This window comes from Leuciscus leuciscus (genome assembly GCF_965113295.1).
Source record: "Leuciscus leuciscus genome assembly, chromosome: 14".
Taxonomy (NCBI): domain Eukaryota; kingdom Metazoa; phylum Chordata; class Actinopteri; order Cypriniformes; family Leuciscidae; genus Leuciscus; species Leuciscus leuciscus.
The window spans coordinates 13,708,110-13,723,015 of NC_138738.1; the positions used below are offsets into that span (position 1 = coordinate 13,708,110).

The 14,906-nt window shown below is 37.8% G+C and overlaps 1 long non-coding RNA gene across 2 annotated transcripts in view; it reads left to right on the forward strand.

Moving 5' to 3' along the window:
- The window catches only part of LOC309474792, a 46,109-nt gene that overhangs the window by 194 nt on the left and 31,009 nt on the right, over positions 1-14,906 (forward strand). For both annotated transcript variants that reach the window (XR_014197416.1, XR_014197417.1), the window contains exons 2-3: positions 36-114; positions 253-319. This is a non-coding gene — a long non-coding RNA (uncharacterized lncRNA). The remainder of the gene's footprint in view (positions 1-35; positions 115-252; positions 320-14,906) is intronic.

Sequence of the window (14,906 nt, forward strand, 5' to 3'; positions counted from 1 at the left end):
ATTTAGACTTTTTTTGTCTTTACAATGAAATTCAGTGGGGTCCAAATAAAGATGGACCTCATTGGAATATTAGGAATATATTGTGCTGTTGAGAGTCTTATCCTGGATAAGGAGGTAGTTGTTGATCACAAAGTGACACAACAGTTTCCATCTGTCTTCTTAACTGCCTGTTTTATGATGCTTTCCCAACTACATTAACTTGACAACAGAGACATTTTGTCTGTACCTAATGATATATTTTTTCATCTGCAGACTCTGCCCAAACCAGTTCCAAAATACTTGGAAACTAACAGACGACAACAACGACAACTGAAATCAAGTGAGTAGCAGTTTATTGCAATTTGTATAGCAATTGTAAGGATTAAGTACATTCATAAGCAGAAGCATCTACAGTAAGTGACATTTAAGCCATATCAAAGGGTATCATGCACATGACTCAAAAAGAAAAACATGTTTTGGGATTAAGTACTCAAAAAAAATTATAGGCTATCATGTTAAACTGTCTAGTACTAATTCATACGCTGTCATGATTCCAAAAGAAAATCCTGTCCTCATTAACAATGCAACTTTGACAAGTTGAATGCACAAGAGGATTGTCTGGATTTTGTATTCAAGTAGGCGCATCACCTGGCAACACAGGTTTGTCAGGTACTACACAAACAATGTTGAGTGCGCATTGTCGGGGAGGGTATTACTTTTTACATTGACGTTTTCCAAGGTTGGTGAGGTTGGGCATCATCAGTTATTAAGTTTCTGTCCACTGATTTGGACAAGGTTGTGGGCTGGTAAGTCTTGATTTTTAGATCGGTCACATGATGAATCCAGGAGTGAAATCTGTGAATTTCGATGGAGAGGTTACGAGATGTACTGCAGGGCACAGAGTTTGGAGAAGGTTTTAACATACCTGGCAGCATCTGTGAAAACAGGTTGGAGATCGCAAGGCCGTTGCAAGAAAAATAGGGATGTTAAAATAGAAACGCATGTACTGTTATTGAATTCAAGCAACTGACCAGAAACCACTCTTTCAGACAATACGGTTACACTTTATTTCGATAGTCCACTGTAGACATTCTACAAATTATAAGTAACTTTTCAACTACATGTCAACTAACTCCCATTAGAGTATTAGTAGGCTGTAGTAGACTGTCAGTAGACTGTTAGGTTATGGTTTGGTGTTAGGGTACGTGATAGGAGAATAAGTTGACTTGTAGTTGCCAAGTTACTTATAACTGTTGGGGGAGCATCAAAATAAAGTTTTAGCAGATATTAACCAGACATTCTACTAATCCTCTAATGACAGTTAGTTGACATGTAGCTGCAAAGTTACTTATAGTTAGTAGAATGTCTAAAGTGGACTATCGAAATAAAGTGTTACCGTCAATACAATCTATAATACAATACATAAGTCAATGCAATCTACAATACAGTACATAATGGCACGAATGAGATGAGAGGAGCAACATTTTTGACTATATTGTGTATTCAGACAATCCAGTTTGGGTGTGTTTCACTGCTAAACCTACTACATAATGTTATTTTAACCTCATCTTTACTCGTGACTAAGTTTCTGTGTTGTGCAAGTAAACATGCTTCTGTAGAATGTTACATAACTCCATAGCAACATCAATTTCGACTGGCTTCTCCTTCAGCAACCACATCAGAGAACAGTTGCAGTTGTTGGCTTTTTTAAAGGATTACATTGTTGTTAAAGAGGTCATATAATACATTGTCCCACTAAGTCCACCTCAGCCCAAATAATAATAATAATAATAATAATACCATTGTATTACTATTTTGCATTATTATAAATAAATTAGCTGTTTTTTCTACAATACTTTTCCAATCAAATGTAGCCAAAAAAAACAACAAAAAACAACAACACACACACACATATATGTGTGTGTTAAAACCAAGGATTTTAAAAAAGCTCCTTGTTTTTTTTAATAAATCGTTCTTTTTGGATTTGGAAAGAAGTTTTGAGTTCTGAAAGTTGCAGTACTTTTCCTTAGTACAATGAACTCTTTTATCACAAAAGATCAAGGAAAATTTGATTTTCTCAAGATATGACTTCTTTAACATTATTAAACTTATATATTTATATGTGGTAGATCCGAAAATTGTGAACCCTGTATTTGAGAGGGATATTAGTATAAGTGAATGTGACAGTCTAATTTGATAAGATGAAAATGAATCAGATATGAAGATCTTGTAGCGAGTACAAAGGTTCCTTTATTAACATTCACAATGCAACTTCAGGTACTTTTTAGTCAAAACAGCACATTTAAAAAAATAAATAAGCATATACAACATCTCTTTTTTCTAAAATTCTGGTAATGTTTTCTAACTTTTCCAAAAAAAAAAAAAAAAAAAAGCTGTAGGCAGGTAACATCTTTTCTTGTAAGCAACAAAAACACATGGACTATAAATCCCATGAATACATGAATATAGTTACATAATTAACTATTGTAGTATTTCAAATGGTACATAAGCTACTGACCTTGCAAACGAATTAGAATCGTTGAATATCTATTTAAAATGCATTTTATAAGGAGGTAAAAAGCATTTTACATAAACACTACTATCTGGGGTGGTAATTCAGTGGCCTTAGTTTCCATTAACTGGAGAGCTACTGAGATTCTATAAACAAAACACTTAACCCCAGGTTGCTTCTGAGAGACCGTCCCTGTAGTAAGTGCTGGCCAAATAACCAAATAACAGGGGTACCATGGTAGCATTTCTTTAATGAGATTTTTTTTTTTTCATGTAAAAAACTTCCTGCTTCCTTTCTGCCTAAGGCCCCTGGATAAAAAGTAGGATACTTATGGTACAAATTGACAGACTGTAATCTAAGCATTAATAAAACAAATTATTTTACATTTTTTGTGTGTTTAGAACGACAGCTCTCGACCTGTGATTATAAACATAGTTTCTTGTTTTATGACATGTGGACTTAATAAAATCCTAACAAAATAAGCAAGCTGACATTGCTGACATGGTTACAATGAAGTAGGGGCTGTAGAACCCTGTCTTCATATCGGCTGGAGAGACCGGCTCGATCGCGTTCTTTGCCAGTAGGATATCGATCTCTGCCCGCAAGATGCCCCTGAACTTGGGTGGGCGCCGGGCGAACTGAATCGCATAGCCGAGTCTGATGGTATGGATGAGCCAGCGAGATGGGCTGGAAAGTGCTAGCCAGGCTCCCAGACACCGTGCAAGCGGGACCAACGGGACAAGTGTGGGGCAGCGAGGTGGAACACAGGGACTCGGCTCCATAGTTCGAATTACAGGGGACAGAAATATCAGTTTTGGGGGGGTCAGATAATTTTTCTGATATTGTGAAAAAATATAATTACAGTTACAATACAAGTCAACTCCTATTTTCACTGTAGGAACATTTTAATGTAAAGCGATTTCAGACACCCCTATTGTGGACCGTACCATTTTTAACCACCGTGGCTAGAAGCAACGGAGATAGAGAACGACTTCAACTTCTCAAGCAAGTGTCAACGTTGAATGACAAAACGCTAGTTTCATAAAGTATCATTCTTTTCAACATTCCTTATTTGTATATTCAAAAATATTTAAAATAATCTAATTTAATACAGTTATAATTTTTCAATGTAAATTATAAAATTTGATTGGTAACAGCCTAGTGTCTAATTATTTTAATTGAATATATTTATCAAATTTAAGAATTTGAAATGAAAGATGGAGCATACATATTAAAATTAGGGGAAAATGCCCTTTATAAAGGTACAAAAAATGTGTTTTCAAACAGTGATGCAATGAAACATTGACAATTTAAGCTTGAAGGGAGTAAAGCCTCTGTTTAGGCTATTAAGGAAATGTAATTTTGCCAAAAGCAGAACTTTTATTTTAAATAAATGTTCATTTTAAATCAGCCTACTTCAGTGTGATATGTTTCCATATTATCATGCTTAACACTAAGAATTTGAATAATTGTAATGTGATGATCAGATGCAGATATCTAAATATAGGCGGTTTGCGGGTGGATTGTTTATTTTTAATAGTGGATTCGGGTGACTCAAAGTGCACCAGATTAATGAATTTATCTTTAAAATGTACAAAATTTTCTTCCGGGGGAGCATGCCCTCGGACCCCCCTAGAGATACCAAACTACACCAACAAAAAAATGTGGGAAACACATTAGGCTATATGATGATCTACAAAAAAAAAAACACATTTAATTATCTTATTATTAAAATACATTATTATGATTTTACCACCTCCGCCTCCTTTTGAGCCAGGAAAAACCCTGAAATAGGCAATAGGCTTCTTGTAAAGGTACTTTTACTAGTAATTAAAATGGTATTTCAGTGCACTTAACATCTAACTTTTGTTGCATGTTTAGACCTTGTATGTGTGTTGCACAACACATGTTACACTTGGCGATCACGGTGGGGATTGATATGGTAGTGGACCATGATGGTCATATAAGAAGTGAAGGAGCAGTACCCCCCAATTATGGTGGGGTAATTCGCACTCTGCTCGGCTCGGGAGGCACTGAGGCAGCCCGAAGCGGAGTCTGAGTGTGCCATGCAACACTTACCTGGTTCCAGGGTGGGGCAGAGGGTGCGTGGGAAGGCCTGGTGGCATCTCCGAACCGCACACTGCTGCCCGCTGGCGATAGAGGGAGACGGGAGTGGCAAGGCATGGAAGCATCACTCACTGCCATCCGTGCCCTTTTGAGACCCAGAGATAGAGAAGCTGGGTACCGCTGACTGAGACGCCAGCGAAGGAACAGAATTTGATTAAACAAAAGATTCTCCGCCCGGCCCTCCACCAGGGAAGAGCAGCTGACTCTGGGTCACCTGTCTCAAGGCTGCAGAGACAGGTGGTGCCGTCTTCCTGCGAAGGCTCGACGTCACAGTAGAGCTGGCTGTGACAGTTTTTTTTTTTTTTTTTTTTTTTCAGGGGACTGACACCCTTGGTGACAAACAGACTGAGGGGAAGCCCATAAGTGACTCTGGTAGCACATCGGGACAAGCTCTTGGTTATCTCAGCCTGCTTCTGAACTGTGGAGAACCGCTGAACCGCTCCAACAGTGTCGCAGAAAAAGGCCACCTCGTGAGATGGGAGCATCGAGAAAGCGAACTTTGGTGATGTCTCGCACATCTGCAAGGTTTAGCCCTGGGGCGTTTCTGGACCACCAGCGTGGACATCGTCTGACCGAGAGCCAGCACTGTGACTTAAACCACGATCAGTCACTATGCACTGCTCAACCCCGACTCAGAACTACCCTCATGCATTGAGTGTCATCACATGCAGGGAAGAGGCGGTCTGCAATTAGCAAAGCCGCCCCACCACCAAGGGTAGTGAGAGAGGAAAAACTTTTTCTGCAGATTTTGTCATGTTTGGCTTGCCATATTGGCGCCAAAATGTTTCTATACTGCCAACGTTTTTCACACACATCCGGGCAGGCATGGGGGCGGGGCAAGGGGATTACGTGTCACACAAGTCTGATTCTGATTCAGAGCCTTTACGAGAAAGGGGAGATGAAAAACATGCGAGAACATGAACCACCCACAAATGCAGTCTCAACACGCTTAAAGTGTAAGTTGCAGGTTAAATTTTTCACGAAGATAATGCAATGTGTTTATTAAACATAAAGATAAAAACCGCCCACCATTGTTTTTTATACCAAAATGCTGATATTATATGAAAAGTTGGCACTTTTAACAGTGGTTTTAACCGCTCCCGCTCCCTTCCACTAGATGGGGCGTGACGTCATAAAAGGAACTCACTAGTAGAGTTACCATACGCTAGCAGCTATAGATGCCTTACATAACTTCAGAAAAGTTGGTTGTAGCTTTTATTTGATAAAAAAAATTATGGATAAAATAACTCAATTGTAAACATACTCGTGTGTGCTGACTTCAAGGGGACCGTGATCCTGCCTGAAATGAGAATAAGCTATTCGCAAAACAAACGGGTTCAGGCACGTCAGATCAGCCGGTCACGGGTCGAGCTGTTACACTAAACTCCAAAACGCGTTCAGCTCACGGCAGCACATACTCTCCACTGCACACTCAACACAGTGATGGGGACATCGATCTCTCTTTTTCTTTTCTGACAATAAACATCGCTAATTAAATCGTGATTCGTGAGAAATTGATAACGCGTGGATTAAGGAAGGGTATTACATGACGCTTGAGGCGTCGATGAGACTAGCGATTGATGCCTGCACAGTGTGTGCATCTCTACAGCTCTGATTTGGACTGACTTACTGTAAGTAAATAATGTCTTCAGTCGTTGTCCCTCCTTGCTATTCTACATGACGGCAATATTTTGAAAATACCGTTCCGTTATATTATCCGGGTTAAGTTTGCACCAGGCAAGACGAGCTCTAACGTACCTAACGTTACTCACCTGGTCAACCCTCAACTAATTCTCCTCACACCAAGCATTAATAACTCTTTGAGTGCCATGGCTCCCCTCTCTCACGCCTGACCGGTTAAAAATTGTAGGGCTGTGGTCCATAAAGAATTTGAAGCGTTTGCCACATCCTCAGTCGTTCTCCAAATAGCCATATGATACAGTAGGAATCTAGCAGAGTATGGGTTGCGAGTTCCTCTTATGACGTCATCACCCAGTAACTGAAAAAACACGCTACCTTTGAAGAAACCCCAATAAATGTTATTTTAACTCATTTTAAGACAGAAATAATTAAATATATACATGTAGAGCACTTTAATTTACACATTAATTGGCTGTGGTGGTTAACCTGCAACTTACACTTTAAGCCTAGGCATGTGAAATAGTGATCGTGGCCCTCAAATGAGGACAGGAAACGACCGCATCCAGAAACGCACGGTTTGAATGACATCTTTAAAAAAACGCAGTGTATGCTCTTTCAGGAAACTCCTGAGTGAAAACACTCTCAGATAAGATTGCAGAGCAGGAAAAGCATTCACCGTCTGGCTCCGAAGCGAAAGACAAAGATGCAGCGCACCTTCTGCTCATTATAATCTCGAGCCGCGATGCATAGCAGTTGGTGCAATTATTGCATGCCAATGTGCATTGGCTCGTTTAGTTTGCACTTGAAGTAGATTGGTCTCTCAAGCGAGATCCCGATTTCGTCAGTTATGACGTATACCATAGTGAACTGATGTACGTCATAGTGAACTGATGAAGGGGAACTGAGAAAAATGAGAATTAGTCCTCAGATGCCATGTCCGTAATTTATAGCAAAACATCTGACATTAATTCGATCTCAAACAAATTCATTAAAAGAAGTTATGACTCCACCACCTGCGTGACATCAATTACCAACGTGGTTGAACGACAAATTTACGATAATATGGTTTCGGAAAACAGTCGTGACCAGCTAGTTGATTTCTTCAACAATGCATTGCACTAATGGTATAAGCAGTGAGTTACGTTATTGTACGGGAAACACACCCCAGTACTGTAATACAATTTTTGAAAATCTATGAAATGTTCATTTTTAGGGATAACTGAAAGAATACTGTTGCAAATGTTTTCCCAGCATTACTGGTCCTTTTTGTTTTATGTAAATCAGTTATTCCTCAGCACAGTAAAAATGTATCTTGTAAACAGGTTTTTGTGAACAAAGGTGTGATTGGGTACTTTGTAAATGTGCATTTGATTTTATTGGGAAATGCAGATCACAAACAGTACAATAACTCAGTTAGTCAGACGTAATTGAGTTGTTATTCTGTATTACATGCCAAGTAACCCTGATTATCATTTGATGCAAAAAACAACAACAACAACAACTCATATAAATTTAAAAAGGATTGCTGAGGTCTTCATAAAAGGCTGCAACAATGAGAGAAGAAAGCAAAGGATCTCTCCTTTCTTTATTTCTGTGTGCCCTACATACTAAATCTTTATTTCTTTGTCAGGGGATGAAAGTCTCAGACCTGTAGGTCACTTTGATTCCAGTAATGCTTCCACTGGCTTGAACAGTAGACCATCCATGAATTGAATTGTTATTAAGGCTCACATGGACCCTAAAGTGTTTAAGTCAGGTTTACTTATGTGACCTAAATCCCAATGCCTGCTTTTCTCTGCAAATATGCATAGCGTTTTCTTCTTCTTTTTTTAAACTTTATACTCTTTGCCGACCTTTGCTTACAATGACCAAATCTTTCATTATAACAAATCTTTAATGAATGCATCCCCTGTGTTCTGAACATTACCGCATATTTTAAAAGTGTGTCACACTCGGAAACAGAAACAATATGGTATCTGAATGCAAATGTTAAAAAGGACAGCAATGCACATTATAGCACGTATATAATACATCAATGCTGAGATATAATGAGTTCTGTTTATCTTGGGGGCAAGGAAACACATGCTTTCCGATGTGATATTGCTCATTTCAGACCGAGCATTTTCATCATCATTCATTCTCAACACACTGTGCTCAGTCTGTACGGAGTGTGTTCTCCCATGGGCTCTGACTGTACTCTACAGTTGAAGTAAAGGTGAGAATGAAAATGTCCAACACTTTAATAGCAGCTCCACAAGCTAATGAGAGACTAAGCAAATGCAGTATCTCCAGTGTTTCCACCCTTAGACTATATGAAAATGGAAAAGGTTGTGTAGCAAATTAAGCACTTCTGCTATTTCCTCTCGTGGGCAGTGAATCCTGCAAATAAGTTCAACATTTTGTTAAGAGGTTTTGCCAGAATCTTTTCCCCTCTTAGAGTTAATAATCTATCTCTCTTTCATGTTTGCCGTTGTTGAATATCAGAAAATGTTTGACGTTTTTTCTCCTACACAATTTTTAACAATATGCATGACTTGTCCTGTATATTCTTACTTAACTAATAGCAAATTACTCATTTTTCAGATTTTGATATATACAGCCTTCACATTATGCTAGCCTTCACCCACCTCCCTAAAAAAGTCAAATAAATAAATAAAATTAGATGTGAAGAAGCAAATGTTAATTTTGTTGAATATATTATTTAGAAAATACTACTGTTTTATCGGTAACACTTTACAATGAGGTTCATTAGTTAACATTAGTTGACTACCTTAGTTAACATGAAATAAGAATGAACAATACTTCTATTTATTAATCTTAGTTCATATTAATTTCAACATTTACTAATATGTTCATTATGAACTACTCTGAGACACAAAGGTTGAGGATCCAAATGCAGTTTAGTAAAGTAAATCAAAATCGTAATCAGAATGCAGGCAAAGGTCATACACAGGCAGGCAATCCAAACAAACAGACAAATCCAGAGGGTGAGGCAGGAACGGGAAAACCAGGACACGGGCAAAGATCAAGAACCAGGAACAATGACAACAAAGGAAACGCTCAGCAATGCAGTGGAATAACGTACAAGAGTTCACAGGGAATGATGAGGTGAACCAGGCTTATATGGGGTGAACTAAACAATATAATGAGACACAGGTGAATGTGATAATCAGGGATGAGGAGTCCGGGCAGTGAATTATGGGAAATGTAGTTGTGAGTGAATAATGATAGTCTGATGTGGAGTGTCCTCAGGTGGCTCTCAAGGGCACTCCAGCTGATGACCGTTACAACGTTATTAAAATCAAAGGTTGTATTTGTTAACATTAGTTAATGCAATGTGAACTAACATGAACAAACAATGAACACCTGAATTTTTATTAACATTGACAAAGATTAAAACTTTAACAAATGTATTGATCATTGTTTGTTCATGTTAGTTAATACATTAACTAATGTTAACTAATAAACCTTATTGTAAAGAGTTACTGTTTTATCTTACTATGTTACTGTCACAATCACAGGCTCTCCCTCACTCACTCAAAGATGGGCATAAATACATGGAAATGTATTTAAAATAAAAATACTGTGTGGATAAATGTATTTAAATACAAATACAAAATACTGTGTGAATTTTTATTTATTTAAATACAAATACAGTATTTTGTATTTTGAAAATGCACAAAATACATGTGAAATTGGCCATACAGTGCAGGTATAGGTCACAGTGAATGAAGAAACTGCATAGGCCTACTGACTTTTCATTCCTAACCTCATCTCTGCCCTCTCTTTCATTCTTTGTTTGTTTGTTTGTTTGTTTGTTTGTTTGTTTGTTTGTTTGTTTCTTTGTCTGTTTGTTTCTTTCTTTCTTTCTTTCTTTCTTTCTTTCTTTCTTTCTTTCTTTCTTTCTTTCTTTCTTTCTTTCTTTCTTGCAATTACAAATAAACTTATGCAAAATAGCAGCCATTTATATACATATTTCTGGTTACAATGTAGTCTATTACTTGTGGTGAACACTATTAAAAAATTCATACTGTATGTAAAACTGTGGGAACCTTTTCTGCTATCCAGCAAAGAATGGGTGGGCGATATGACCAAAATCTCACAGTAACAATATCATGGTTTCACAATTCTCAATATCAGTTTTGATACCACAGCATAAACTACACTGGCATTTCAAACTATTTTGAGTTTTTGCAGGTAGTCCAATGCTTTTTAAGTAATTTTATATCTATTTTATGTAAAGTTTAAAATTAAAATTAGAAAGTTTGTCTAAAATGTTTAATTTGAATTAATTTAGATTCATTTGACACTATTTACCCTTTTTTCTTTTTTATGTACAGTAAAACTAAAATCTGAAGATTTTTGAGGTGTATCATTCATCAGTGTTTGTTTTTCCACTCCAACGTTCCAATAATTCCTGCCCACTAAAAGCTGCACGGATAGATTTGCTTACTCCACAAATAGGCCTATCTATGTAAACGATTTAGAAAAAAGTTCCATCAATTCACACTTTATATCATCGCTATGATACGTAGTGTCATATCACCCAGCCATAACATGCAGTAGTGCTTTAAACACATTTGACAAGCTAGTTGATATGTCTTTTGAATAACTGTTTGAATTTTCCTTGCTTTTATTTTGTGATTATTTTTATTCCTCTCTATGTAAAGCACTTTGAATTGCCATTTAGTGTATGAAATGTGCTATATAAATAAACTTGCCTTGCCTTATCATGACAGTTACATAGGTTACATTACAATCTGCTCCCCATTCGTCAGCACAATGCAAAGAGAATCATCTGCCATTTCTAGTGCTGTCCTAATGTCAAATTTTCCAGTGCACTGAAATGTTCACTTTAAATAAATTCCCAGAATGCATCTTTAAAAAAAAGAAAGAAAAGAAAAAGAAAGAAAAAGAAAGTATGCTGTTGTTAATTTTTTTTAGTAAGTTCTGCATGACCTTGCCATTTTTGCTTTCATAAAAGTCTAATGGATGACTGGTGCATATTTCAAAACAGCAATGTACTTTTTAACAGCTCTGAAAATGCCTCCCAAAAATATATTGGTAGAGTTACATGTTATAGAGCTACATTTTAATTTTAATGAGCAACGTAGTAGTTGTGTAGCAGGTAATTGATTCATGTCCCATGTGGATTTAGTGGCCAAATTCATGTTCACGATATACTGAATCACATCACAGGGGACGAAGGATTGGAATGAGGTACAGCCCTAGACATCCTGTGGATTCAGTGGTTGTATTTTGTTTTATAATGTTCTGTCACACTGCTGACAGGCTGGAAAAGATAAAATCAATTTGCCTTCCATGCCATAGGGGAATGCAGATGTTGCTCAACTGTGAGACAAATCTGAGTCTGACTCTGCCAGAAATGGAAGCAACTTTGTCTCATGCATGAACTTCCTAAATCAATTTACCCACACTGCTACCTCCAGCCAGTATTATTAAAACACATCCAGTTTGCACAGACTGACAATTTTTTTTTTCATTTTTTTTTTCATATCTGCAAGGAAAAAACTGAAGAGAGCTACCAGGCTAAATGTCGGTTGGCCTTCTTCACATATATTACACTGGTGGGCTGTTTGTAAAAAAGTATCCAATGAAAAATATTCTAAGTGTTCTCAGTGAGCAAGAAGGGAATTGCAGTGCTGTTAAAATTAAAGACTTTGAAAATGTGTCAATTGCATTAAAAATACTCTATTTTTAAGCTGTTTTAATTATTTAATAACTTACTTTTTGATGAATAAATTTTATTTTTATTGATTCATTATTAACATTTACACTAATAATTTGAGTTTTCTTTATCATGATATCCTCTTGATACCTCAACTTTATGCTTTAACTGTAGGCCCACTTTATGTAGCCAATGTATTTAATTTACTGTGACAAAAAAAAAAAAAAAAAATATACTAATAATTATAATAATTAGTTACATTTATATAGTGCTTTTATTGGCTCTCAAAGTGCTTTACATATGGGAGTGGGGAATCTCCTGACCACCACAAGTGTGCAGCACCACCTGGATGATGCGACGGCAGTCATAGGCCCTGTCCCAAATGACAAATGGGACACCCTACGGTCTCCCAGACTTAACGGACACGCGCACGCGGCAGCCATTGTAAGTCCACAAGACCGAAAGTGCATATGAAGTGTGCCATTTGGGACAGGGCCATGGTGCTGCAGAACACCCAACACACACCAGCTTATTGGTGGAGAGGAGACAGAATAATGAAGCCAATTGGTTTATACCGGGATTGTGAGGGTCCTGCCCTGACAGTCTTGTCTGTTCAGTCTTTTTTTAATGTTTCTTTGTCTTGTGCTTGAGCACATGGCTCCGTCTTTGTTTGTGTTGGCCATGTGCTCTCTCATCCCGCCTCCTTGTTTCCCATTACCACACCCCCTTGTTTTGTCGGCCTGATTGTGTTCACCTGTTCCTCATGTGCTCTGCTCCCTTTATATTGTGCTCCTTTCCCTCAGGTCGAATTTGTTGCGTTCATTGTGTGTGAGTATTTCTTGCTTGTCTTCAGGTCTTTTCATTTAGTTTTCTCTAACAGTTATAGCTTTGTATTTATAACCTTTTGATTTCAGTTTTTTCCTTTGTTCCTGTTTTTTTATTCTAGCCAAGCTCCAGTCTTTATTTTTCTCTAGTTCTCCCAAGCCTTATTCTGGGTATCTCTCTTGATTTTGACGTTATCTATAGTCTTTATTTCTTTGCTCTGTAGTTCCCTGCAAGGTTGTAGTCTTTTTTTTCTTTTTGCTTGCAAGTTCCAGTTATTTATTTTTAGAATTTTTTTTTTCTTTGCTAGCTCCAGTTATAATTTGTTTTTCTTTTTGTTTTCTGTACTCATCATTATCATTTTTGTTATCTCGTGTGTGTGTTTGTGTGTGTGCGTGTGGTGTTTGTTCCTCCTGTGTCTTCCCTGGTGGCCGACTCTTCTGACCTGACAGCCAGTCTGGTGCTTCTGCAGTTATGAGCCTCTGGTTCCTTGAGCCGCTGCCTTGTCTCCATCGTTGCCTTCGTGTCTGGAGCTGCCTCATCCCCGAACAGTCTGTTCTTCTTTTGTGTGCCCGGCCCTATTGTTTAAACCGTGTTCCACCCTCACCTATCTTGTGCGGTGCCTTTTTGTTAATAAATATGGGTCCTCCCTCTCAGAATCGTGACAGGGATAGCAGGCCATGATGATGGACAGAGGCCTATAGGCCTTTGGACAGGATGCCGGGTTTACACCCCTACTCATTCTGATGGACATCCTATAGGATGTTTTTTTGCCAGTGTAGCAGGGGTGCCCAATCCTTCTCTGAGTTTGGACACCCCTGCAGTATACTGTCCCAATCACTATACTGGGGCATTAGGACCCACACAGACCACAGGGTGCGCACCCTCTGCTGGCCTCACTAGCACCTCTTTAGTAGCAACCTACATTTCCAGGAGATCTCCCATCCAGATACTGACCTGGCTCAACCCGACATGTCCCCCCCCCCCCACTTTTCAAAATCCTGTTTGTGTGAGTTGGTTGATTACTGAGAGAGTTACTGGTTGATTCAGTAAATTAGCTCAGGTCAAGATAATCATTTCTGTCTACACCTGTTGATGTTAACCTTGCGTTGACTGAGCTAACGTTAACATGCACTGCTGCTTGGTAACTTCAGACTGTTAGATAAATATTTAATGTAGAACATTGTGTAGCCTAAAAAAAAAATAAAAAAAAATCTGTAGGCCTAACGTTGCCATGAAAACGAGGCCACTTTAAACCGCAGCATTTTCTGTCATCAGTGTATGACAAGTAGTGCTGTCAAACGTTAGCGCATGCGATTCATTTTTGTTCAGCTTTAACGTGTTAAAATATTTAACGCAATTAACGCAGCATCCGTTCTTTCTGTCATCCTTTAGCTAGCTTTATATGATCATGCTCTTATTCATGCAAATACTTTTAAACCATTCATGCGCGAGAAGACAAAAGAGAATGGCTCAGTGATTGTCCTTCTGACACACAGACACACACACACAGAAAGACGCGCGCCAGTATTAAGTTATCTTTCGAGCTTGAATGAACAATAACACACACATTTATGCCAAAATGTCCGTTTTGTCGAGTATCCTCACAAGAACAGTCTTAAACTAGTTAAATACAATCTTAAATTAAAGTAAAGAGTAGTGAGAGAATGAGACGCTGAGATCCTGTCAGCGGCCACTAATTTTGTCTGTCAGGAAAGTTAACCAAAGAACAAAGGGAACAGAAAATTACTAACTGCTCTTGACTAAAGAATGGATTAATCAAATCAAATAATATTGTAAAGGTCCCATGACATGGATTATTTTATTATTTTATAATGTTTCCTGGGGTGCCCTTATGATGTTAGTATATATATATATATATATATATATATATATATATATATATATATATATATATATATTTATATTTATTTATTTATTTATTTTTTTTTTTTTATTTTTTTATTTTTTTATTAGAAATAAATGGCATTTTTCCTAGCCTGATTTTAGCCTCTGATTTGAACACTCTGTTTGAAGGGGCGTGTCTGCTGTGAGACTTCAGTGTAAACGCCCACTGCTGTGATTGGCTGACATGCTCGCATATGATATAGCTAGCATTACATGTGGAACTCTCTC